General features: G+C 48.2%; 1 pseudogene; it reads left to right on the top strand.

Moving 5' to 3' along the window:
• The first annotated feature begins 20,289 nt into the window (after positions 1–20,289).
• LOC120841962 lies at positions 20,290–25,631 on the top strand (annotated as a pseudogene).
• Positions 25,632–25,995: the final 364 nt, after the last annotated feature.

The raw sequence follows: 25,995 nt of genomic DNA, 5'->3' as shown, positions 1-25,995 counted from the left end.
GCGCTGCCGAAAGAATATTCATGGTCCTGGCAATCCACATGTTGAAGGTCGCACTTGGCACTAAGACGAAATGCGCTACTGGTGATCTGAACTCTAGAACCACCGTTCTTGCGGGTTTCAGAGGCGGAGATGCCGAGCCGCCTCGCCCGATAAAAACCGTCTGCTAAGCAATCAAATGCACTCAAGAAACTTTAAAAAGGACACCACGGTGCTCTGGTATCCGCATGATTACATTGCCATTCTCGTTCCTTGGAGGAAAAAGCTATTTATGCCACAAAAAAACAAACAAGAACATGCATAAATTGCGCAGCACGTCTGCCCACCAGCAGATCGCGGATGCGCGTGTTGAAATTGAGGAGACCGCACCTAACGTCTTCCAGTCGCTACATTATTCTGTGGCCTAGGTGCTCGCGATTCCACTTTCTGTGTGCGTGTGTGTGGACTCCATCACCCCTTAGCTGAGAGTGTAGAGGAAGCTAAGAAGCTCGGTAAACCAATCGCAGGTCTATTTTTAATCCCGTGATCACGCTCTCTGCCGTAACCATGCACAGAGAGCGGTGCAGGTGATGACTGGTCCGGCCGACGCGTAGCTCCCACGGCACTGTCAGCTTAGGAATGCGCGGTGTCCTCCTCCCTCAAGGACGCCGAGTCCTCTTCACTCACAAAGGATAGATTTAGAGAGATTAGTGACGGCGTGGGGTAAACGGGGAAGGGGGGGGGGGGGGGGGACTGTTTTCTTATCACCCTCATTCGATCTTTCCAAAACCGTTCCGAGGCCGTCGGCTGGCCACGCCCCCTTCGGCGCGACGCGAAAGCGGCTATTTCATTGGTTTTGAAAATGTCACGTGACATGACGTCACTTCCGCGCCGTTTGAACGCATTTGAGCGCGTTTTTGTCTTGTCAAGATAGCGTCCGCCGCTACGCTGGTGGGTGAGACGCGCGTTACGCTGCGCCGCTGTAAACACTTCGTTTCACGCGCGCGCCTAGATGACTCGAATGCTTTGAACTTAGCGATGTGAACACGTTTTTCGGTAAGATGAACGCCCAGGACTGCACGCCGAGATAATGCCACCGCATACGCGTCGCTGCCGAAGTCGCCCCTACGAGTACGACCACTACGATCGCCGAAGTTCGCCGCTGCACCGTAACACCAAATGCTAGCAACTAATGCTTTCACCTCGGCGATGTGAACTCGTTTTTCGGTAAGATGAACGCCCAGGACTGCATGCCGACATAATGCTACAGCATAAGCGTCGCTGTCGAAATCGCCCCTACGAGTACGACCCATAACGATCCTTGGAGTTCGCCGCTGCACCGTAGCACCAAATGCTAGCAACTCTTGCGGAGGACGGCTCGACGCGGACGCAGTGCTGATTGTACGTGGACATCTTCTCGTTCCGCAAACGCGCGTAATCGTGACACGGGCGCGCTGTGCGCCTGATGTCTACGCGCGTTCCAGTGCGAATTCGGAAAGCGATGGAGGTGTCGTTTTATCACCATCAAAGTACTCGGGCCCCTCAGAATGACTGACACCTTCAGTAAATGTACCACAGTAGGTTGTAGTTCCGCATCTCACTTTACTGCTTTCCATGTTCCTCATGAGAGTAGGCACACATAACATTGCTCTGATCACTCTTCCTACCCGGGAGGTTGAAGTTACTGTGGAGGAAAATGTCAGTTGTCCAGCACCACGAAGACCTCTACGGCGAGGGGGAACAATTCCATGAAGAGGGAATAAGAGCACATACCTCACACACAAGTGAAGCTTTTATTTCAAAACAGGAAATGCTTTCAAGATTAAATGTAGAACAGTACAGTATATAGTAGTGGTTTGAAGGTCCCCATGCTCCAGGAGCGTTTTCACATATCAAACACTTTTCAAACTACAGGGTCCAATCGAGAAAAGTAAACCCTTACTTTTGGCCTGCATAAACAAACTATGTATCGCCGAATGCCGAAACTCCACGCGAATGTAACCTTGGCGATCTCAGCAAGATGCCAAAGTTTCAGAAAGTAGCGTCATCGAATTGAATATTTATGCATTATTACCGGAAATTTTCAATGTGAGAATGGAGGCTCGCAGAGCTCGCGATTACATGGAGATGAATGGGAGACGCTACTGGGACGCGACCCCATTTTCCTATTGAGATTTTCAGAAAATTCCTAGTAACTTTCAAATTCGATGACGTCACATTCTGAAACTTTGGCATCTTGCTCAGACTGCTAGGGTTACATTCTGGCGGAGTTTCAGCGTTCTGCTATGCACAGTCTTTTTATGCGGGCCGAAAAGGAGGGTTTACTTTTCTCGATCGGACCCTGTAGCGCAGCAGCATAATATTCTGCGCCTTACTAAATGTGTCGAAGGGTAACCTCCTCAACTGGCCCATTAATGGGGTGAGAGTATGTCCTCCGACATCTACGGGTTTTCAATGATTATGGAAGTAATCAAGTGGAAACTGCACTGCTTCAAATGTGAGCATAGCCCAGTCATGTCGGTCTTGTTCATTACACGGTCCAGCTCATCCCCACGGCATTGATTAATCTCTAGGTATGTCGGATTGCGTTCCTTCATGACGTCCAGCCACCGCAAGTGGAGCTCTTGTGCCTGCATAAAAGACATTGAAACCATCAAGTTACGTCTAGTCGTATTTGGACCTACGAGAAGTCCACGGCGGTAAGGCCGTGCAGCAGCCACTGAGGACTCTCCTCTACATTTTTTTTCTTCATGGTTGCACTTCGCCGTATTCATGCATGGCTTCTCAAGATTACTGTTAAGTAGCCTGACTGATTCCAGCCATTTGGAGCTGTTATTCTGCTAAGGCCACAGGCAAAAGTAGTCCTGCCAATCGTAGACTGTGAGCAACAGGGGAGGTGAGCAATACCCATATGCTTCACATTAAAATTGGGCTTGTCTCGGCACATCTGGCCATGTTGAAACTGTCATGCCGTAGCCCTGAGCGCCACATGTGTGCCAAGTCATTGAATAAACAGTTTTATTTCTCTACTATGCTAAGTTAAATTCAAAGGACCTCGGTTATTATCCCAGTTAACACTGCGCAAACTTTGTAGGAACAAACGGTCCTGCACTTGTCCATTTCTGCTTCGTGCAGCCTTTCAGGTAAACAGCGAACTAAACAAATTAATGTGCAATTCGCATCAGATAGAAATATGCACGGCTTAAATGTCTTGGCTGCACTTTTGCCAAATAAAAGTGCACGCTTCGCAGCCCAGAACATTGCATAAGTGCCTCTGTCACAGGTGGCAACTGCATTTTGAGAAACTTGGCTTCCTGAGATGCCAACATCAAGTGATCCTCTGGCCCTTCTCGATATGGTTGTGGGCAGCTGTCAGCCAGCTCCACTCTGCCCGTGATATTGGCCTGGGAGGCACCTTGTTGCGGGCCATGACTCCTGCAGCACTGCCCTCTCCACAATAGGGTTGTTGATCGTGAAGACCTGTAGTGCCTGGCAAAAAATAATATGCTGCCCACCATTGGAGCAACGAAGAACTGAACTACGATACCGAGCGTACCGAAACATGTCTTCCGCACATAGAAATGTTATCAGGAGGCACAAAGACGAGGCAGAAAAGTGTGCGCCGTCATTGGTCGAAACAGTGAATAAAGGTATGTCATCGTGTCTCGGTGGTAAACAAAAGCCTGAGGTGCGTAAAGAGCTGACTGACTTGCTGCATATTCCTTCTCTATACACAGAGATATTATCCTTACATTTGCTCGAGACAACAGGCTGCCGACATCCATTTATGTACAAGATACCAACCTACAGGAATTGATATCTTGCATTTTTGTACCACAAACAAGTTTCTGCCCTGGAACATTTCATTCTTATTATCTCGGCTGCTCGCACTCCTGGCAAGTGCGCCTTCACTGAGTGCATACAACAAAGCCATGTGTTTTTTTTTTTTTTTTGAAGCAGCATTGAAATTATAGTCATAGTCTTCATTGGTTTAGGAGAGCCGTGGCACCATGGAAAGGCAACAGCCCGTACCATGAAGGCCCGCGGTGCGGCGTCTAATGAAAATGATTATGTGATGAGCATGTACAAGATCCGAGATGACTCTTATATGCTTCTCACATCACAACTTTATCAGCAGTGCGTCTTGGACAATGGCCTCCAAGGTTTGCAAGTTTGTAGCGTAGAGGGGCGTCCATGTCGATGGATGCCCCTCTACACAAACAGGAAGCTGCAAAATTTGTCCTTTAAAGCCCGACGCTCAACCTTGACGTTCTGCAGGGGCTATAATCCTCTTAGAGTCCTCCTCTCTTAAACTGCGAGGGGAAGCTGCATTGTGTGAAGGTTGAAGGTGGAGAGGATATAGGAAAGGAGGGGGTCCGAAAAAGTGCAAGCTGTACGTCGGCCTGCTGACGTGCAGCTTGCACTTTCCACTTTTCCGAACGAGCTTTAAGCTCGTTCCTTTTTGCCGCAAGAAAAAAAAAGGCCTAGTACTGTAAGTTGATGATGAGATCATGATACATTGAAATACAAAACAACAAAACAATGGAGCGCGTAGCTTTCGGCACATGCTGCGCCAACTGGAGGTCGCCTAGGAACTCACACAAATGCTCAGTTGGAGTGAGGGCGCGTGTCCTGCTCCAATATGTTCGAACCTCGCTCGGCACATGCTGAAGTTTTGGTGCTAAGCCGGCATTGCGCAGCTGGAAGCCCTCGCTTAGCTCGTGCCAATTAAGATTAAGGACCAAAGCGACACAGGGCAGTCGTGCCTCGGCTCGATTCTGGAGAATGAGCGGCGAGCTTTCCACTTTCAAGTCGATTCAAAACAAGCAGAAGAGAGCATAGGAATGAGGGTGCTGGGACAGAGGTGCGAAAAGGAAATGGGAGAGAACGTGAGGAACTGTTTGCTAGATGACGCCGCCCGCCCGAAGGTATCTGAGACGACTGTCAAGGGCCTCCACAGTCGTCCCAGCCAAGCCTTGAAAGCCTATTTCTTACATGCCGTGAGTCCCGACGGGGAAGAAGAGCGATGCACAGGAGGAAGACGACGAAAAGAATAGAAAAAGAGAAAACACTAAAAGAGGACATGCATCGAGGAAGGCGAAGCTGCCTGCGTTTTGTACAGAATGCAGGCAGAAAGGGCATCCTGGCAAGCTTATCTTCAGAACAATTTGGTTCAGGCCACATGCGTTGTTGTCTCTCCACCTGTCTCGGTGGCTTCTTTTTACAAAGTGTTTGGCACCCACTTTCGCGACTTTTCGGGGTTGGGGTTGTGGAGCCGCCGCTTAGAAAACAGTGAATTTTACCAACCTACGAAATCGGGACATTTGACGCTTTTCTCAATCTCTTGCGGGACGCGGGACAACGACTTCTAATGCGGGACGGGCGGTCACCCTAAGTAGCTGGAAGCGTAAACGAGAAACATTAGTTTATTTCTGCATCCAAAGGCCCCATTCAAAATAAAGTTCAAATAATGTAGTTGACCAACTCAGTTGCTTCAACCTTGTAAGAAGTGGCACGCTAGCTTTATTCGTACAGAAGCGGAGAATGATTTTGGCTAACTCGCCGTTTCTCGGCTAATGATGCTGAGTGTATCATTTCTGAGGCAAACTAACACCTTCACCATGACCGAATAGGGCATATTGCTATGAAATATAGCTAAAGTGGCCGTCATTTATCTGCAGTAAACAAGCCAAGAGAAATAAACACTGCGGGAGTGCTTCAACGCCCCGCGCCCAAGCAGCGTGCTGCTGCTGTGGCTACCGGCTAGCTTGCTCACGCCGCACTAGCCAAGGACCAACAATAATGTCAACAGGGCCTCCGCTTCAAGTGCAATGCTGGCGCAGCGCCGAACCTTTGGATGTGCAAGCGAGAGTTGAGCACATTAGTGCATGAAGCCTCGCATCCACTGCGCATTTTTTGTGATTTCGCCGGCAAACGCCTAGTTACACAGCATGTACTGAAAGCCACGCGCTCCGTTGTTAGTATTTCAATGAATCAGGATAGCACAAACTACTAGTTAGAACAAGACTTTGTTGTCAGAGATGGAACGGCATTGCGCACAGGTATGGTCATCTATCACATGAATCGAGAAATTAGTTGCGCTCTGCGGGGGCCAAACATTTTACTACTGTCATTGAGGTTAGAGTGTAGTGTCTGGCAAGTAGAGAGAAGGGGACAAGCGGGTATGGCTCTCGCATTCTGTGCCACTTACGAATTGACTCCCCAAACAAGAGGAGATGGGTTTCGCTGAGAAGTTTGAAAGCCACCGAGTACCCCTCGACGCTCTGTTCACTGTCCATGAGGACAGCGCCAGTCATCATTGCTACTGTGGCGGTGCGCTCAGTTCTGTCGCAAGAGGATGTCCAGGGCCTGCCACATGATAGGGGTCACCACCACAACTGCCGAGCCGGTTTCCCAGCAGCTCACCGTGATGCCGGTCCCTGAAAATTATTGTGTAAAATGAGGCGAGGCTCGATCTAATCACTTTTTTCAAGCAACTGTAACATTAGAATTCGCCAATAATTTGTCCGTTACGACTTTACTATAGCTATTTGCAAGCTAGAAAAAAAGGTGGCGGCTTCCCGCAAGGGGTGTGATGTGCATAAATCTAAAATGGAAATCTTAGCTTTGGTCCTCTATAATGACACATTTCTAGCAGAAACTGCTAAAGACTGCACAGGAACAGCCCCACTATTTCATGATGCAACGCGGTAAAATGCGGTGGCCAGCCATGTGACACTAGAAATGGACCGTGGCACTGTAGCAGCTTCTAGTACACTTGGAGCCACTGTACTAAGAGTCAACAGAACTGCTAAATTGCGCCGTCCCGAGGACAGATGTTTTAAAGCCTCAACGTCGTGACGGATTTTTGCTGGGCGTCTATGGGCCCACACACTTTTTTGGACATAATTAGAGTTAAAAAAAAACAAAAAAACTTGAAGGTGCCTGAGTGTTTTACAGAATTAATGAAATAGCATCTCTCATGGCCCATCGTTTTTGTTTTGATATGTGAAGTATTTTTTTACTGCAAAAATAACCTAATTTCGCCATTTCGACTTGTCTGGTAACAATGACTGTGGTTATCCGTCCCGTTTGCCCCTGCGTAAACTTCTCGGCTACGAAGCAGCGACGCGATGACAGTAGTGGACATTCGTCTGTGCACTTTGCTTATGTATTCCTTTAGGCAGTGTCCCCATGGGTGATTCTTTGTGGCAGTTACGATGTTCCGCTCGAAATGTCTGTGGCAATAAAAGGGTGTGAATGCAATAGCAGCTTCATATTTTCGTGGTGCTACACTTTCTCAAGTTGAACATTGTGTTATTTCGTTAATGTTCTTCCTTGAGAGGACATCCCACCACACTCATTCCAACATATGCCTGTGCTTATAATAAATGTGCCTGGAGATTTTTAGCTGGATGTCAGGTGACTAACAACTCAAGTTCATGATCGAGCACGTATGCAGGCAGGCATACGAGCAGAAGAATGTTTAGCATAGCTAAAAGATGAGGTTTCAGACGGTTACTATATCGCTATAAAGAAAAAAGCATCCCGCGCACTGAAAGGCATTTTTCACTCGTACAGGAATAAGACTAGTAATCGAAGTTTCCAGCTACTTTGTTTTTTAAGTATTGTTGCAATCGAAGTTCGTACCAAGAATCGCTAATTTTTGTACCTGGCTGCTAGTCCTTGAATTCGCCACTTTTATTTTTTTTTTCACGGTCTCCACTAGTTTTCCTGGTTCTCTTGAACTATTGTAGCATGCGGCTGCCGCCAGTAAAACGGAAAAGCGCCGTTCCTGTTTTCCTCACTCGCATCACACGACTTCGACGTACGCTTCGACAAAGTCCATGTTTGTTTACTTTTCGCGAGGAACGCAGCCCACCAAATGCTGGCAACATTGCCATTGCGCATGCAGAAGAACGAGCGATTCGGTTGTTTTACAGCGATAGCTGTTATGGGCTCTTCCCCCCCTTTGAAATGATGGCGTAGGGTGTAGGGCGTAGGGCATTCGGTATCCGTCGTCGATATTGAGGATTGCTCCAAAACATTTTGTTACATTTCGCCGCTGTCAGGAATCGACCCTGGGTCTGCTGGGTGTGAGGCGAGCGCTTTACCCCTGCACTACTGGCTCCATGGCACACTGCATCAGTAAAGTGTGTGTGGTGAGCACACATGTGCGTATGAGTCTCGTGCACCGCCCGGCTACCTCCGTTTTCCAGGGAACGCAGCGGAACACAATCGTCCATGCACGCGAGATGCGTTAAATGGAAAGCAGGTCATGCCTATCATCGACAGTACACGCTCATGACGAAAACACAAAGAACTAGCTTGAAACAAAACAGCGCCGTAGCACAGACAAAGCTATGAGCTCAAGCCCCAAGCAAACAATAAAAAGAGAAGACCAAAATGGCTAGATGTCAAAACCCTAAGCAAAGTGCACATAAAGGCACCCTAGTGAGATGCTAGTGCAGCTGGTATTGGGTGTTTTCATTGGCATAATTTAGTCCACCATTTTATTGTTATTAGCTGTCTGGCACCTGCCAAATAGAAGTATTTCGACGATGCCTAAGACTATCAAATCCGTAAAGCACAGAAACTTATACCTGCCATTGCGTTACCATTGAACAACGAAATGGCCGATTGACATCACGTGAAAACAACCAACGCCTATCTGGTGCGTTAACCAGCTTAGCCAGGTGGAAACTGTTCTACCCAAATGAGCCACGCCGCGATTGGAAAAAGCGTCAGAAATGAGTTGGGAAAATTTGCGAACTTGGAGTTGCTCGTGAAATAGCCACATACGTGTACTTATGCAAAGCACATTTGATAAATCTGTGTTCCGTCGAAGGGTAGCTTCACTACTCGTGGATCCAGATGAGCAAACGGCGCAAAGCATTCTGAATGCGAACCTGATCATTGAGGGTCTCGTGCTAGCTTGCACTAGCTCGACTTTAGCATCAAAATCTTAAGTCGCGTGGCGGACAACGCATAAAGCCGAAGGTTGGGGGCCTAAATCCGGACTTCGTATTTCTAAACAGGTTAGTGCCCATCAGTGTTGCGGAGTTGCCACTCCGGAGTTGGAATGATTCCGGAATCATTCCGCATTTTCGCGACCCCGGAATGGAATGGGAATGGAATGGCGGCAACGTTGAGGGGAATGGAATGGGAACTGAATTGAATGCCTTTTGCCCGGAATGGAATGGGAATTGAATGGGCCAGGTTCTTTATATTTTATTTATTTATTTATTTATTTTTTACGTGCAGCTATACCGAGCCAGTCAGGGAGTCAGTTGTTCAGAAATCAGATGAGCGGGATACTGCGAATCCGCGTAAGGCCCTTGCAGACTTATACGCAAAACAAAATGCAATACAAAAAACAAGCGTCAAAGCAAAGAACAGAGGGGGGGGGGGGGGGTGGTGGCGACTTTCGCCAGTGAAATTCAATACATATCCGAATGCGTCTGCGCCTGTGATATTGCACGGCTCAAGGGTATGTCATCAGCCGACGTGAACGTGACCCGCTGCTCTGGTGATCCGATACCCAGGAAGGAGGCCAGACGTGGCCTCGCTGTTCCGACCCTGACTTCGTACTCCTGCGACTCGTCTCGGGCACGCTGCACCTGTGCCGGCCATCTCAGGTCGCAATCCACGAGGTCTCTGTTTGAATGATGCTAGGCGAAACTTGAAGACTGCCATTCATGCGTTGGAGGCGGAGAGTCGGCAGGAAAAACCGTCACAACAGGAACGCCAGCGTATCGATTTTTCAACCGTAACACAAGATAAGACATGTGCTTCAGGATGCTTCAGGTGGTCCACTTTTCTCGAAAATTCCAAATTCAACTGCCTGCATGGTCTTCAACGAGGTCGCCTACAACGAAAGCACGTATTGTCCTTTCATACAGCAGCGTGGATAAAGTTTCATGTTCAAGGCAACACATACAGATTCAAGAATACTAGTTCATCCCAACGTGACGTCATGTGATCAGTGCTGACAGGGGCGCCCTTATTGGACAGGGAAGTGGTGATGTTTTGAAGGAATTTATTTACAGGTCTTTTCGCATCACTGGTCAGACAGACAGGATGCCAGGGAAGGGACCGCAGTCAGTCCTTTATGGAACGTTTTTTTAAACCCATTGAGGACTCTTCGTCCGGAACCACTACCTTCAAGGCGAAGTGCCAAGCCTGCGGGAAAGTAATTTTGGGACCAAAAAAAAAAAATAATCTCAGTTGGCGTCTCAAGGAAATTTGAGAAAATGTATTGCATTATCAGTAGATATATTTCTGCCCTCCCTAAAATGTAATCTTGTATTTGTATTTCCAAAGAATTTTTGCCTCTTTTTAGAATGTATTTCCGACACGTATCGCGATAATTTTTACAGATATATTTGAGACTTGTGTATCAGTATCTTAGCAACTATTTTCATCTATCCCAGTATTTGTATTTCCGAATACATTTTTGAATATTTCTGCCCAACCTTGCAACATAATGCAGCTGTCAAGTGACACTTTTAACGTTTAGGAATTAGAGGAATGGAATGGAACGATTCAGCCATTCCAGGAGTGGGAATGGGCCCAGTGTCCCCATTCCTAGGAGTTGAAAGGAATGGAATTAACGAAAACTCTAATTCCCCGGAATGGAATGGGAGTGGAATGGGGGTGCCCATTCCGCAACACTGGTGCCCATGGTGCCACACAGTGGACCACCCCTCGCAACTCACTTTACATATCACAAAGTGTACTGAGTGTTCCCAAAAAGGGTACGTGCAAATGTAGTCATGCCACAGGGTTCACACAGATTATTCAATTAATCGGTCAACACAGGCGTATTAGAGGTGTTGACGCGGATGCGCCAACAAATAACGACGAGAAACAGTCGACTGAATATCGTGGCGTCATTAACGTTATGCACATAGGGTAACGTTAATTCTTCACAGGAACTGCACCACACCAGATATCAATTCATCGTAGCTGCGGGAGGGGAAAGAGCCTGATTGCGCTACAAGTGTCTATAGGGTGTTTTCATAAAACTTAAGTCTGTCATTTTGTTAAAAGAAGTCGGCGTAATGAGATCTGGAAGCTTCTGCGCACTACGCATCTGAGGGCATGAAATTAATTCTTAGAATGATCGCCTTCGGCACAAGCCATAGAACTCATCACAACAAACTGGCGAACGAAAACACGTAGGTGAATACACCTCATACTCCGAAGATGTATTCAAACAAAAACTACGTCTTTGCCATTTGCTTGTGACTGTGAGAGTGCAGCCGGGGCGCGGCCGTGAGCAACAAGCTCGGACGTTTACAAAATATAGCGTCTACCTGTTAGTCAGGGAAGCATGTCGTTTTTGGCACGACACACGGCATCTCACACTGTTACGATGCAAAAAAATGTTCTATCGAACCGAACAAGAGGTGTTCAATCCCGATTTGTATTGATCTGACCAAACATGTTCGTGTCACACTGACGCGACTACGCCGATCAATAAGGACAAACATAAAGGCAGATTGAACAGCGACGTTAATGAACAGTCGCTGTTCATTAACGTAGAAAATCGGCTGTCATAGACCATACCGATATTTCCAACGTGTTGAACCTCGGCAGCAGCGAACTTCGAAACTCCAAACTTCTCCTGCCATCTGCACTGCATCTGCCTCCGCCATTTGCCGCCATCCGCCATTCAGGGCGCCGCCGCGCCGCGTCGGCCGCGCCATCACGCGGCTGACGCGGCGATAAGACAATAACTCGAACAGAAAATTTAAAAAAAAGTTATAGGGAAATCGCTACCACTGATTACGAATTATTTTGAGCATTTCTGTGACAATATAAGAACGTTAATTATTAGGCTTCAAAGTTTTCTTACTTCCCACCCATCCAACCGACTCAACGAATGTTAGTGGTGTAGGAAACGAAACCGAAACCAAGAGCGGCGTCAGAAAAGCCGGATGTCAATCAGCGTGGGGATTAGCCTACCACGCCTACCCTCTCCCTTTCTTTTCCTTGATCCTTTTCACCTTTCAACCCTTTTTTTCCCCTGTTGCAACCCGTTGTTTCAAGCTCGACATCGAAGCCACTGGTGTGTTGGTTGAATCATCGTGCTCTTGTTTGAATCGCCGCGCTTTCGTCCACGATTTCACTTGAGCTTGCCAGCGTGGAGTTCACCAAGGTGCGGGTCACGGTGGTGCGGATACACGTGTTGTATGTCACTGAATGAACCATCGGCGACGTGTTCTGCGAGACATTTGTAAGCTGGTTGAATCACCGTTACTTTTCTTCTCCAGTATCCTGACCGCTGCGCACTCGTGCACGAGTTGAATATGCTTTGCATCACTGTTTTTTCGTTCCCCAGGGTGGTGAGCGTCGTGCTTTCATGCGCGAAACGAAAGTGCAACTTGTCTTCTGTGTATCACTGCTACTGAACCGCTGAATTTTTTAACGATGGACGAGCCTCCTTCGCCGTTCCAGCGGCTGGAGGTAGTGAAGGACGACCTCCCGTCGACGGAAAAGGAATCAGTGTTTCGCGCGAACCTGAACAACGAAGCGGCCGTCGACGAATGTCTGGAGGCCTACAGTCTCCAAACAAACACTTCTTGAATCGTCCAAAAGGTCCAGAAGGAGGGACAACGGTACGTTCATGTCATTCATGCTTTCCGCAATTGAGGATCGCATCGATGATAATTGGAATGCGGCTCTCAATTAACTATATATCCTGAGTCTTTGGCCGTCTCGGCATGCTATTTAGGTTTTCTAAATTCAGAACAGTTATTGAGAAAACAGCGAATGGAAAACACATTCGAAATTTCCCGCGCAGCCCGGGTGCCGTGACGTCACGGAGAGGCAGACGTGCAGGTCGAGAAAAAATAGAGCATGCTGCGGATTTGTTTGAACCTGCGTAGTCAGGGTGAAAATGAAATGGCATTTGTTTCACACCATCAAACTTCGTGTAATCAGTTGTCAATAGTCGTGAAATGGAGCGCATAGCCAATGAATGGAAAGCGGAGAAACTTTCCAATGTCGCAGAGCTTTGTACACCCCCCCCCCCCCCCCCAACACACCCCGAGGTTGAGCCCGACCCCCCCCCCCCCCCCCAGAATTTTTTGTGCAAAGCACAGACAAGGCTACACCTCCCTCCCCCCACACCCCCTACAGCCACCCAAAAACTTGTGACCCCCCCCCTTCCCCCCCCACATGTTGAAAATTCTGGATAAACCCCTGCCAATGTGTATTTAAGTGGTGTACTTACCATACCCAAATTTCATTAGTGTAGGCTCTCGGCACTTTCCCATGCCATAGAGAAATAGCGTTTTTCTTTTCCTGGATTTTAATTCGGGAACCTACTCATGAAATTTGAGTATGATAAATGCACCTCCTAAAGAGACCTTGAGAAGTTTCACTGTTATCTAATCATTGGCCTATTTATACAATCAATTTTACGCCTGAAGAGCGCCCGCGGACACCATTCGAAAAAAACACTCCTCCCATGTGCGAGCCAAATCTGTGAGCTATTCGAGTGAGCCAAATGAACCTCTCCACTTTAAAGCAGCTTTCCTCCTCTAGAATTAACGCTACCCTATGTGCATAGGGTGCTCCTTCTTATTTTGCTGCATTTGTGGTATTTTCAGAATGGTCTTCCACAAGGTCTGGCGCTGCCAGCACCACCCTCGCAACAAGGTGTCCGAGCGCCGCAACGCTGTGTGCATGGCCAGACTCGACGTAAAGATAAAAAAGTTGAGCAAGGACTCAAAACAGAACGACCCGTACCTGCGCAAGGACGTCCCCTTGGCTACAAGTGCTCGCGTCGGCCAGCGGTCGTACGGGGCTTTTTGGCGTCCGCATCGGCATTTTCGGTTTGTCGGCGCAGTTCCTTGACGTCGCGTGTCTCCGAAGGGAATGTCGTCGAAGTGCTCGCGTCGGCCAGCGGTCGTAAGCGACTTTTTGGCGTCCTCATCGGAGTTTTCGGCTTGGTGGCGCAGTTTCTTGACGTCGCGTCTATCCGAAGGGAATGTCGTCGAAGTGCTCGCGTCGGCCAGCGGTCGTAGGGGGCTTTTTGGCGTCCTGTTCGGCGTTTTCGGCTTTTCGGCGCGGTTTCTTCACGTCGCGTCTCTCTGAGGGGAATGTCGTCGAAGTGCTCACGACGGCTAGCGGTCGCAGCGGCCCTTTGGCGTCCGCTTCGGCGTTTTCGGCTCGTCGGTGCTATGTTTGTTTACGTCGCGCCTCTCCAAGTGGAATGCCATCCAAGTGCTCGCGACGGCTAGAGGTCAAAGCGGTCTTCGTCCCGTGTGCTTCGGCGTTTTCGGCTCGTTGGTATGTTTCTTGACGTCGCTTCCCTCCGAGGGGAATGTCGTCGAAGTGCTCGCATCGCCTAGCGGTCGAAGTGGTCTTCGTGAAGTCCCCTTCGGCGTCTTCGGGTTGCTGGCGCTGCATATCTTGACGTCTTTTCCTCCGCGGCGAATGTCGTCAACGTGCTCGTGCTGTCTTTGTTACCCGCCATTGTGTTTGAATTCGGCTGTCAGCTTTGTCCCTCCAGACAATACATGTGAAATGTAAGAACTCAAAGAAATTGCTCGTCAAATTTATTCAATAAAAGTGAAAAATAAAATGCACGGGTAGATCGTCACCTGGTTCCTTTATGTAATAAACATACACGTGAAACTGCATGTTTCGCTCACGCTGTACTTAACAGCGTCATTAAATACACTAGATACAAAGCGGATCCCGTATAAGCGCATAGTGCGTGGCTAAATACAAATACATAACTGTTTCAACTCCCGTGCTCTTTATTTTGACCGAACTCAGAAGTTGCGTGCACCGTCGTGGAAGCTACAAATGTCCTAAAGCGATAAGGAGGGCGTCCCCTATATTAAAAAAAAAAAAAGTTAAAAAACATCGCACAGACACTTTTAGCGTTATTTTTCGTGTTGACGTTGCATTATCTACATTCGATGATCGCACAAATTAACTTTAGGTGTATGTCAGCGCCGTTGTTCGTCTACCTTCTCGATGATTGTCTGTGTCTTTGAGCAGTTTTTAAGTTCTTAACCATGAAATACCAATTGTCCCAGACGTCAAGGTTAGTCAACTTCAGTTTTCGAGATTGTTTTCCTCCGCGCGTTGTCGTCTGCTTGCGCAACCCGCACATACAGTCTTGGAATTGCAGCGTCTACGCAGAAGCGGATCCAGAACTCCGTTATAAAGGACACATGCAAAGGAAAAAAACATTTTTTTTTTAAGCGGCTTAGATGGAAAAAGGACGCCATAAAACGATTTTACAACGAAGAAAAAAAAATTTTTAGAGCTATATTTACGGCGCAAAACGAATTTGTAGTTGGCGCCTGCGGGCACCACGGAAAAGTGGTCCGTATTTATCACGTGACTGGTCTTTATTTATCACGTGGTGCTTGCGTTCTTTCGGAAGCTTCCTATGGCCTCTAAAAGTAACTTATTCATCTTTGTTTGAAGTATAACAAAAAACTAAGACGAATAAGTAACTTTTAGAGCCCAAAGGAAACTCCTGAAAAAGCGCAAGCAGACGTGATAGACCTGTGCGCCGGCCAGACGACGGCGGCGGCGCCCCGAAGCAGACGAACTTGTGCGGCGGCGGCGCCGGCGGCGTGGAGAAACGCGTTGAAGCGGCGTTCGCACAACGCTCAGCGTGCGGCGGCGATGCAGCGCGGCGGCGCGCGGGCCTACCACGTGACCAGCGGCGGCTCCCGCGAGCGCCAAATACAAATTCGTATAGCGCCGTAAATATAGCTCTAAAAATTTTTTTTCTTCGTTGTAAAATCGTTTTATGACATCCTTTTTCCATCTAAGCTGTCTAAAAAAAATGTTTTTTTCCTTTGCATGTGTCTTTTAAGGGGGGGGGGGGGGACGGACAATTTGTAAGGATACTATTCTCCCATTCTTTCTTATGCACCGGGACGTTCACCCATGTCAAATTGTCCTCCGAGAAGGGGGGAGGGGGGGGGGGGCAGCCGCCCCTGTCGCCCCCCCCCCCCCCCCTTGGATCCGCCCCTGGTCTATGCACACCTGTTAGCTCTACCGTATTTTGAATGACGCTCCTCGTGCCCCAGATTTTTCCGACTCCTTCATCAAAGCTCCTAACACATGTATAGAAATTTGTTTCGCCTTTTGAGGATAATACGATGGTTTGGAGGTGCACGGCACTGGTGATGTCGCGGTAGCCATCGTCGGATTGTGAGGGTGAGTCCAAGGAAGAATGGCAAGTAAAGAGGATACGCTCTTTACTTACAGAAAAGAGGAAAACAAATTTTTGAAGTGGGGGAAAAATAACTAGAAATTATAAGCTTGGGGAAAAAAAAAAGGCTAGTCTTAGAATGGCGTCTTTCCGGCGCAACACAAAAGGCAAACGAGCGCCACAAAAGCATAGTTTCTGCATTTATTGTATATGCGGAGTGTCTTGACTCAAGAAAAAAACGTTTTGTCGAAAATAACATTTTTCACTCCCTCTCAATCGGCTGCCACGACGATCTCCCGTCATGTCCGTTCACATCGTTTCCGCCCGAGCGGTCGATCATCTACTCTCATCGAGAAGCTTTTGCCTATCGCAAGCACTAAGTTGCCGGTGATCACTGCCCGCCTTAATGTGTGTTCATTATAGTTTGTGGAAATCACCTCTGGTAGAAATGTAATGTCGTACTGTACTAGAACTCGCAGTCGCGAGGACGCTGCTGCGCTGTTTTTGAGAGCGGCTCGGCCTGGCTTTAGCTGTTCGAGCCTAGCGAGACCATAGAATCCAGCAGAAACGCCTACAGTATAAATTAATCCAATAAATGTCCTTTCAGGGGAAATCGATCGGAAAAGTACAGAAATATGAGATGTGTACTGTTGTAGCATATCAACACAAACGGCTTTTTTTTTTCTATTGGAACTTTTTCTTGCTGTGTAAGAGGTAGCCTGTTTACACACTCTAGCCTTCGCCTGCGGTGCACACTATTTATGAAACTGGGTACAGTGCCAGCGTAGTCGAGAAGTAGACAAAATGTAATACAATAACCAAATACGCAAGCAGACGACAACGCGCGGAGGAACACAATCTCGAAAACTGAAGTTGACTAACCTTGACGTCTGGGACAATTGGTATTTCATGGTTAAAAACTTAAAAACTGCTCAAAGACACGGACAATAACGAGAAGGTAGACGAACAACGGCGCTGACATACACCTAAAGTTAATTTGTGCGATCATCGAATGTAGATAATGCAACGTCAACACGAAAAATAACGCAAAAAGTGTCTGTGCGCTTTTTTTTTTTTTTAATATAGGGGACGCCCTCCTTATCGCTTTAGGACATTTGTAGCTTCCACGACGGTGCACGCAACTTCTGAGTTCGATCAAAATAAAGAGCACAGGAGTTGAAACAGTTATGTATTTGTATTTAGCCACGCACTATGCGCTTATACGGGATCCTCTTTGTATCTAGTGTATTTAATCACGCTAATAACTACAGCGTGAGCGAAACATGCAGTTTCACGTGTATGTTTATTACATAAAGGAACCAGGTGACGATCTACCCGTGCATTTTATTTTTCACTTTTATTGAATAAATTTGACGAGCAGTTCTAAACCTGTCTCGCAATTTCTTTGAGTTCTTACATTTCACATGTATTGTCTGGAGGGACAAAGCTGACAGCCGAATTCAAACACAATGGCGGGGAACAAAGACAGCACGAGCACGTTGACGACATTCGCCGCGGAGGAAAAGACGTCAAGATATGCAGCGCCAGCAACCCGTAGACGCCGAAGGGGACTTCACGAAGACCACTTCGACCGCTAGGCGATGCGAGCACTTCGACGACATTCCCCTCGGAGGGAAGCGACGTCAAGAAACATACCAACGAGCCGAAAACGCCGAAGCACACGTGACGAAGACCGCTTTGACCTCTAGCCGTCGCGAGCACTTCGATGGCATTCCACTTGGAGAGGCGCGACGTAAACAAACATAGCACCGACGAGCCGAAAACGCCGAAGCGGACGCCAAAGGGCCGCTTCGACCGCTAGCCGTCGTGAGCATTTCGACGACATTCCCCTCAGAGAGACGCGACGTGAAGAAACCGCGCCGAGAAGCCGAAAACGCCGAACAGAACGCCAAAAAGCCCCCTACGACCACTGGCCGACGCGAGCATTTCGACGACATTCCCTTCGGAGAGACGCGACGTCAAGAAACTGCGCCACCAAGCCGAAAACTCCGATGCGGACGCCAAAAAGTCCCTTACGACCGCTGGCCGACGCGAGCACTTCGACGACATTCCCTTCGGAGAGACGCGACGTCAAGGAACTGTGCCGACAAACCGAAAATGCCGATGTGGACGCCAAAAAGCCCCGTACGACCGCTGGCCGACGCGAGCACTTCGACGACATTCCCTTCGGAGAGACGCGACGTCAAGAAACTGCGCCGACAAACCGAAAACGCCGATGCGGACGCCAAAAAGTCCCCTACGACTGCTGGCCGACGCGAGCACTTCGACGACATTCCCTTCGGAGAGACGCGACGTCAAGAAACTGCGCCGACAAGCCGAAAACGCCGATGCGGACCGCTGGCCGACGCGAGTACTTCGACGACATTCCCTTCGGAGAGACGCGACGTCAAGAAACTGCGCCGACAAACCGAAAACGCCGATGCGGACGCCAAAAAGTCCCCTACGACCGCTGGCCGACGCGAGCACTGCGACGACATTCTCTTCGGAGAGACGCGACGTCAAGAAACTCCGCCGATAAACCGAACACGCCGAACAGGACGCCAGAAAGCCGCCTACGACCGCTGGCCGACGCGAGCACTGGGACGACCTTCTCTTCGGAGAGACGCGACGTGAAGAAACCGCGCCGAGAAGCCGAAAACGCCGAACAGGACGCCAAAAAGCCCCCTACGACCGCTGGCCGACGCGAGCACTTCGACGACATTCCCTTCGGAGAGACGCGACGTCAAGAAACCGCGCCGACAAACCGAAAACGCCGATGCGGACGCCAGAAGGTCCCCACGACCGCTGGCCGACGCGAGCACTTCGACGACATTCCCTTCGGAGAGACGCGACGTCAAGAAACTGCGCCACCAAGCCGAAAACTCCGATGCGGACGCCAAAAAGTCCCTTACGACCGCTGGCCGACGCGAGCACTTCGACTACATTCCCTTCGGAGAGACGCGACGTCAAGGAACTGCGCCGACAAACCGAAAATGCCGATGCGGACGCCAAAAAGCCCCGTACGACCGCTGGCCGACGCGAGCACTTCGACGACATTCCCTTCGGAGAGACGCGACGTCAAGAAACTGCGCCGACAAACCGAAAACGCCGAACAGGACGCCAAAAAGCCCCCTACGACCGCTGGCCGACGCGAGCACTTCGACGACATTCCCTTCGGAGAGACGCGACGTCAAGAAACTGCGCCGATAAACCGATCAGGCCCGATGCGGACGCCAAAAAACCCCGTACGACCGCTGGCCGACGCGAGCACTTCGACGACATTCCCTTCGGAGAGACGCGACGTCAAGAAACTGCGCCGACAAGCCGAAAATGCCGATGCGGACGCCAAAAGAACCCCTACGCCCGCTAGCCGACGCTGGCACCTCGACGAAATTCACCTCGGAGTAGTGCGGCGGAGCCCGAAGCAGACGTTGGTAAGGACGCACAGAACGGAAACACCGACAACGCAGACGTGGTGGGCGCGCGGACGAAGAACGTGAAAGCAGACGAGACAGTCTATTAGAATGCAGATGGCGCGCCGCTATAAAAATACAAAATCGTGAGAAAAACAAACTCGAGTTCGTCAAATGAGCCGGTCTGAACATTGTTTTGGAGTAGGTCGTTATACTCTCGAACCCTATGACGTTTCTGCGCATGCGCGAGGTTCGCCATCAGAGGCCGCTAGGTGGCGCCACCGGTACGAATCTGACGCCTGTCGACTGTTCGCGCTAACAGTGTCGCGATGTGTACGTGCGCTTCACTGAGATACATCAGTCTTGCCAGTTCTTTTCAATTGCACTCAGTGAAGGCACAATTGCCGGCAGTGTGAGCAGCTGACCTTAATCCGAGGTGAAAAGAATGGAACGGAATGTTTCAGTGTATACAGTTGTTTATTTAAAAAAACAATTGTTTATCAGTTTCTGTAAATTGTTGTGTTGAACATAAATTAATGCTATCAGCCGGTTTTCACAAGCAACTGTAGAACAGTTTATATAGCTACAGAGAAGGGATGTGCTACATGTAGGGACTAAAGCATTTACAAAGCATGACGGTTCACTTCTTTGTCTCTCTCCGATTGTGGGACGCATATCATCTTTTGCCAGGCACCCGAGGTCTTCATGACGGACAATTCGAGTGCGGAGAAGGCTGCTCTGCAGGAGACCTGGCCCACGGCAAGGCATCTCGTATGCCATTTTCATGTGGCGCAGGCGGAGTGGCGCTGGCTCACAGCTGCCCACAACGGTGTGCACAAGGACCAGAGGCGCTGCCTGATGTCAGCCTTCCAGGAGGCAAGTCTTTTACTATGCAGTTGCCATTGTGACAGAGGCGCTTGTGCAATGTTCCGCAGTATGAAACTTGCACTAATGTGCAGCAAAAGTGCAGCCCAGTTATTTAGAGTAGGGCGACACACCTCTGCAGGTTAATGGTCTTGTGGAAATCAGTCAAGCAAAAGTGTGCATGTAAAGCTGACAAATGTTTGTCAGATTTCTAACCGAAGTAACCTCAACGGTAATGGCCAACTGCAGGTCATGTATGCTGACACACAGGAGAAGCTGGAAGCAGCGACAGCCCAGCTGAGGCGCCAGCCACACCAGGCCTTCGTGGCACGGGTGGAGGCCTTCCTTGGAAGACAGGAGGAGTGGGTGTTGCTCTACCGTGCCAACACCACCACGCGGGGGCACAATACCAACAACTTCTCAGAGGCCACCATCGGTGTCCTGAAGGACATAGTTCTCAGCAGGGCAGAGGCATTCGATGCTGTGGCACTGGTGGATGCGGTGGCCATGGTGTGGGAGAAGTACTTCGAGAGTCGCATCCTCCTCCACGGCCACAGCTGTGTCGCAAGTCACCAGGTGGTATAGAAGCGGCTGCTCTCCAAGATGCCACAAGGTGCAGCTGAGAGCATCCAACCTCTGGGCGACAAGCTCTATGCAGTGCCCAGCGCCACACGCCATGACGGGGTCTACGAGGTGGCCGCAGACTTCGGAGCGTGCAGCTGCCCAGTCGGGAAACAAGGGGCTTTCTGTAAACAGCAAGCTCTGGTGCACGAAACCTTTGGTGGTTGGTTCCCCAATGCACCCCCTTTGACTACGGAGGACCGGCATCGATTGGGCAAGCTGGCCTTGGGTGACAAGTGCCCACCCTGGGAATTTTGTATGCCCTTTCGTGGAGAGCAGCAGTACCAAGGTGAAGAAGAGAGTCCCAGGTGCACCCCCGAAGCTCCCAAAGGCCCAGACAATGCAGAAGCCACTGACCTGCTAGAAGCCAATGACCAGCCAGAAGCTCCTCAACCCTCCACATCGGCCCTGGCACCAATTGCAGCGCAAGACCCTGACCAAGCTCAGCGTGCTCAGGTATGTGCACTCTTTGATGTTCGTGTCTATTCCAGCTCGTTTTCCCCAGCGAAGGGGGCACGATAAACTTGTATAACACAAGCTCCTTTTACAAGTCATACCGTGAGAGGCTCTAGTGCAGCAACTAGAATTTAAAGTGCTGCATATTTCCTAGCAAATACAAGCTGCACACTCATCTGTGATGCATGCTTTTTACCTGAGAGACTGTACCAAATGGAAATTAACAAGTGCACCACCATTTGTTCCTACAAGGTTATTGGCCCACCTTTAGCTGTGAAAACTACGAAGGTTCTCTGGTTCGACTTAGCAGTGATGTGGGGAGAAAATTGTTTATTTAAAGGCCAACGAATAAGCAGAGAGGAGAAAACTGCGCCTTAATTTCTCCTTTCCACCCGAAAGAGAAGGATAGTCTTCCTCCTTGTGGTGTAAGTTACCTTCCAGACCCGCTCCTTTTGGGCAAAAAGGAATGGAGAAAAGGGCACAGGGGAAGGGTCATTTTCTTGGCTGCAAGGTACTCCATATATGTCAGCCTTTGACTACTTGGCACACATGTGCTTCTGCTCTAGTGGCCAGGCTCTCAGTGTTTCAGCACGGGCAGATCTGTTGAAACAAGCAAAATTGTAATTTCTCACAGTTTATTTATTTACATTACTGTGAACCTTACGGTCAACACAGGAGAGAAAAATAAGTTGTACAAGCCAAGCAAAATGCATTCACACTCAAATGAGTACTTATGCACATGCATGCGTGCGGTCACACCCTGCACATCTGAAGATGTATTCCGCACACACACATTATCCAGTTAAAAATTTGCGCAATGATAATTCAAATGACTTGAGATTACAGCAGCTGAAGACTTCGTTTGGCAGAGCGTTCCACTCTACTATTGTCCTACAAAAGAAAGAATACTTAAATACATCATTTTTGTATTGATACTGAGCAATCGCCCTGACGTTGCTAGTTCTTTGGGAACGAGACGTTGAAGGCCACAAGTAAAGCTTGTCATTCCAGTTATTATGGATCTAGCTTTGTCATTCCAGTTATTATGGAAAAAAGTTCTTTTAACCTTGATATTTTCCTTCGCTTTGCCAGCGAGTCAAGCTGCGCCTCTTGTCTCATTGAAGAAACCGATTTTGTATGTTTATATCTGGAGAAGATAAATCGAAGAGCCAGATTTTGTATTCTTTCAATTTGTGATTCGTTGCATTTTCTTTACGGGTCCCATACAGTGCTTGCATATTCTAACAATGGGCGAACATAACACATGTACGCAAGTTGTCGAACATCACTATTGGCATGCCTAAGTTGTCTTCTGAGGAATAATAACTTTTTGTAGGCTTTTGAACAAACGTAATCTACATGACTGTTCCATCGCAACTAAAAATAACACCCTAAATATTTAAATTCGTCCACCTTTCGCAGTTGCACGCCACCTATGTTATAGGAATACTCTAAAATGTTTCGTTTGTTTGTAATGCTGCAGGATACAGTTTTATCAAAGTTAATTACCATACCCCACCTTTCACACCACAAGTAAAGTTTTTCTAGAGAGGCATTAAGCAAGTCTTGGTGTTCGACTGGTACGCACTTTTGAAAACAACATGCAGTCATCCGCAAATAGCTTTACAAAAGTGGACCTGTACCGACCCTTGTGGCACACCTGAATACACTGCAAGGCGGGTAGAGCATGCATCATTGCAGTAGACACTGTGTTCTGTTAGTTAGGTAACACCGGACCCACGACACTATATTGCTGTTTATGCCCACAAGGTGAAGCTTTTCAGTTAATTTGTTATGAGGCACGCGGTCGAACGCTTTTGAAATATCCATAAACACGACGTCAACCTGACCCCGCTCATTTACAACAGATGAGAACTCATGCGCACATTCAATTAATTGTGTGACCGTCGATAGACCCAGTCTAAAACCGTGCTGATGTTTGTATATTAAGTTGCTTTCTTCTAAGTACTGAGTGACATGATTTGAAATAATGTGTTCCAGCAGTTTGCAGCAAGTCGACGTTAATGATATAGCACGGTAATTTTGGACTGTCATTTTGTTTCCGGATTTGTGAATGAGTATAATTTTACCACATTTCCAGCAGTCTGCTGGAAATTTGGATTGTTGGAGAGAGGCTTGAAATATTATGAAAAGATATCGGGACACCCACTCAGCATACATTTCCAGAAATGCATTTGAAATGTCGTCTGGCCCCGACGCCTTCTTTACATTAATATTCAAAAGCAATTTAAGTATAACACTTTCCGAGACAACCAAATCTGACATACGAGGTTCATCAGAGCTGCTGACGCGGTCTACCGGCGGGTCACTCGAGACTGTAAAGACTGACTGAAAATACATGTTAAATTCCTCTGCCACTCTAATGGGACATGATACAACCTCATCGCTTACCATCACTTCTGTTATTACTTCTTTTTTCGACGAGAAAAACCGCCAGAATTTTTGCGGAGATTCCAGCAAGAAACGAGACAGCACATTGCCACAGTAATTTTCCCTAGCTTGGGAAATAAGATTCTTCAGTTGTCGCCCCAAATTTGCAATGTCTGAGGAATTTTGTTTTGCTTTCCTTTTCCGCTTGATCTTTCGCTTTATTTGCAAAATTTCTCTTGTTACCCATGGGTGATGTTGTCGTGCTCTCACGTCCCTTGTCGGAACAAAGTGATATGTACAGTAGGAAACAATACTCTTAAAAGTTTTCCATAATTCGGTAACATCACTTAACTGACTAAAATGGTCAAAATGTTCAACTAAATAATCGAGGATGGACACATCATCAGCATTTTGAAAATCTCTGACAGTACGTTCGTGACAAGCATTCTCGGCAGCTGTTGTGTGTAGTTCTAAGTCAAGAAACACCATTTTATGATCTGACACTCCGTCGAGCACATGTGCTTTATCCGCTTCCACTATGTTGCTAACAAAAAGTAAGTCCAGAATTGATTGTCTCGTATCTGTTACTCTTGTCGGCCTGTCCACTAACTGTTGAAGATTAAAACTGAGTGCTATATCTAACAAAACCTCGGAGGACACGATTTCATTTTTACCTAGTTTTTGCTTTGCCCAATCAATATCAGCATGATTGAAGTCTCCAGTCAAAATAATTTTATTTTTGTCATTGAAGCGCAACGCCATGTAATCGTACAATTCTTCTAAAAACCACGCGGCGGTGTTTGGTGGCCTATATACAGCACTAACAACAAACACGTTGCCGTGAACTTTAATCTTACACCATAACACCTCCCTGTTGACAACGCAATCTAATGGTACCAGGTCCACCGAACTTTTTGCGATAATAGCCACGCCGCCGCCCCTTGACCCTCGGTCTTTCCTAATCATTCTGTAACAAGGCGGAATAACTTCATTATCACCAATACCACTGTGAAGCCATGTTTCCGTGATGACAACCACGTGGGGGTCATGAGTTAGCAAGATTGTTTCCAAATCATCTTCTTTATTCACAATACTAGACAAAGTATAATAATGTGCTGTCCTCAATGGGTTTTGTGCAGGCTCGAGAGGAAGTCTACAGGCGCCTGGAGTCCCGCATGCGACGACTGCACGCCATGAACGAGGAAAACCCGGCATACATTGAGCTTTTAGATGCCCTTGGTGACCGGATGGATCGTATAACAATTGGGAACGACGCATATGGATTCATGCTTACGTTGAAGGCAGCTGCAGGAGTACGACAGCGTCGGGGACGTCGGATACGGGTACAGCCCACAAGCCTTGCCAGACGTCGGCCAGGACTGACGAGGGGTTCAAAGAGGGTGCCGGCTGGACGCCCATCAGGCCAACCATCTGCCAAGAGGCCCAGAAAGAGGGCCCACTCCCTGCAGATGAGCATTCGTGACAATGTGCCAAGTGCAAGACTGCACTAAAGGTCTTGGTGCCTGCCACCTCGTCGGGATCAGGTAGGTTTCGTTGAGCCCCATCCTTAGAAACAGTGGTGTACCAATGTTGATTCAGCTCTGACATGACTGGCAAGCTGCAATTGTGTAAGCACTTCGTTTGTCTGCAGGGTCACCGTGTGGACATGGGATGAATTCTTCAGGATCCCATCACGGTATTGGAACAAGACTCACATTTCGGCGGTTTCGCTGTCCCTGCAACGTAAAACTTGCTTTGTGCTGTAACTGAAAGCAAGACGTAGGCATTTTTCTTATTTTTTGCAAGCCTCTGTAACCTCCCAGGTTGAGCTGGATTTCATAATGTGATTCAAGAGTGCTTAACTACTTAACTGCCAATGCCGAGATATCTTATCATGCTGACTTCTGGCCGTAACTGCCGATGATGAGATAACCCGTCATAAGACTCTGTCATGAGGAAAATACATTCCACAATTTTTTGGGGGGACAAAACGTCAGTTTTCTTGATTATCAATGTCCCAAGCATATTTTATAACATTTCTAGCTTGTTTTGGTGTTAATCTACCAAAAGCAGAGCAAT

Source organism: Ixodes scapularis, unplaced genomic scaffold (assembly GCF_016920785.2).
Source record: "Ixodes scapularis isolate PalLabHiFi unplaced genomic scaffold, ASM1692078v2 PGA_scaffold1__304_contigs__length_218370807, whole genome shotgun sequence".
Lineage (NCBI taxonomy): Eukaryota > Metazoa > Arthropoda > Arachnida > Ixodida > Ixodidae > Ixodes > Ixodes scapularis.
The sequence above is the reverse complement of the archived record's forward strand: the minus strand, read 5'-3'. Positions and strand labels throughout refer to the sequence as shown.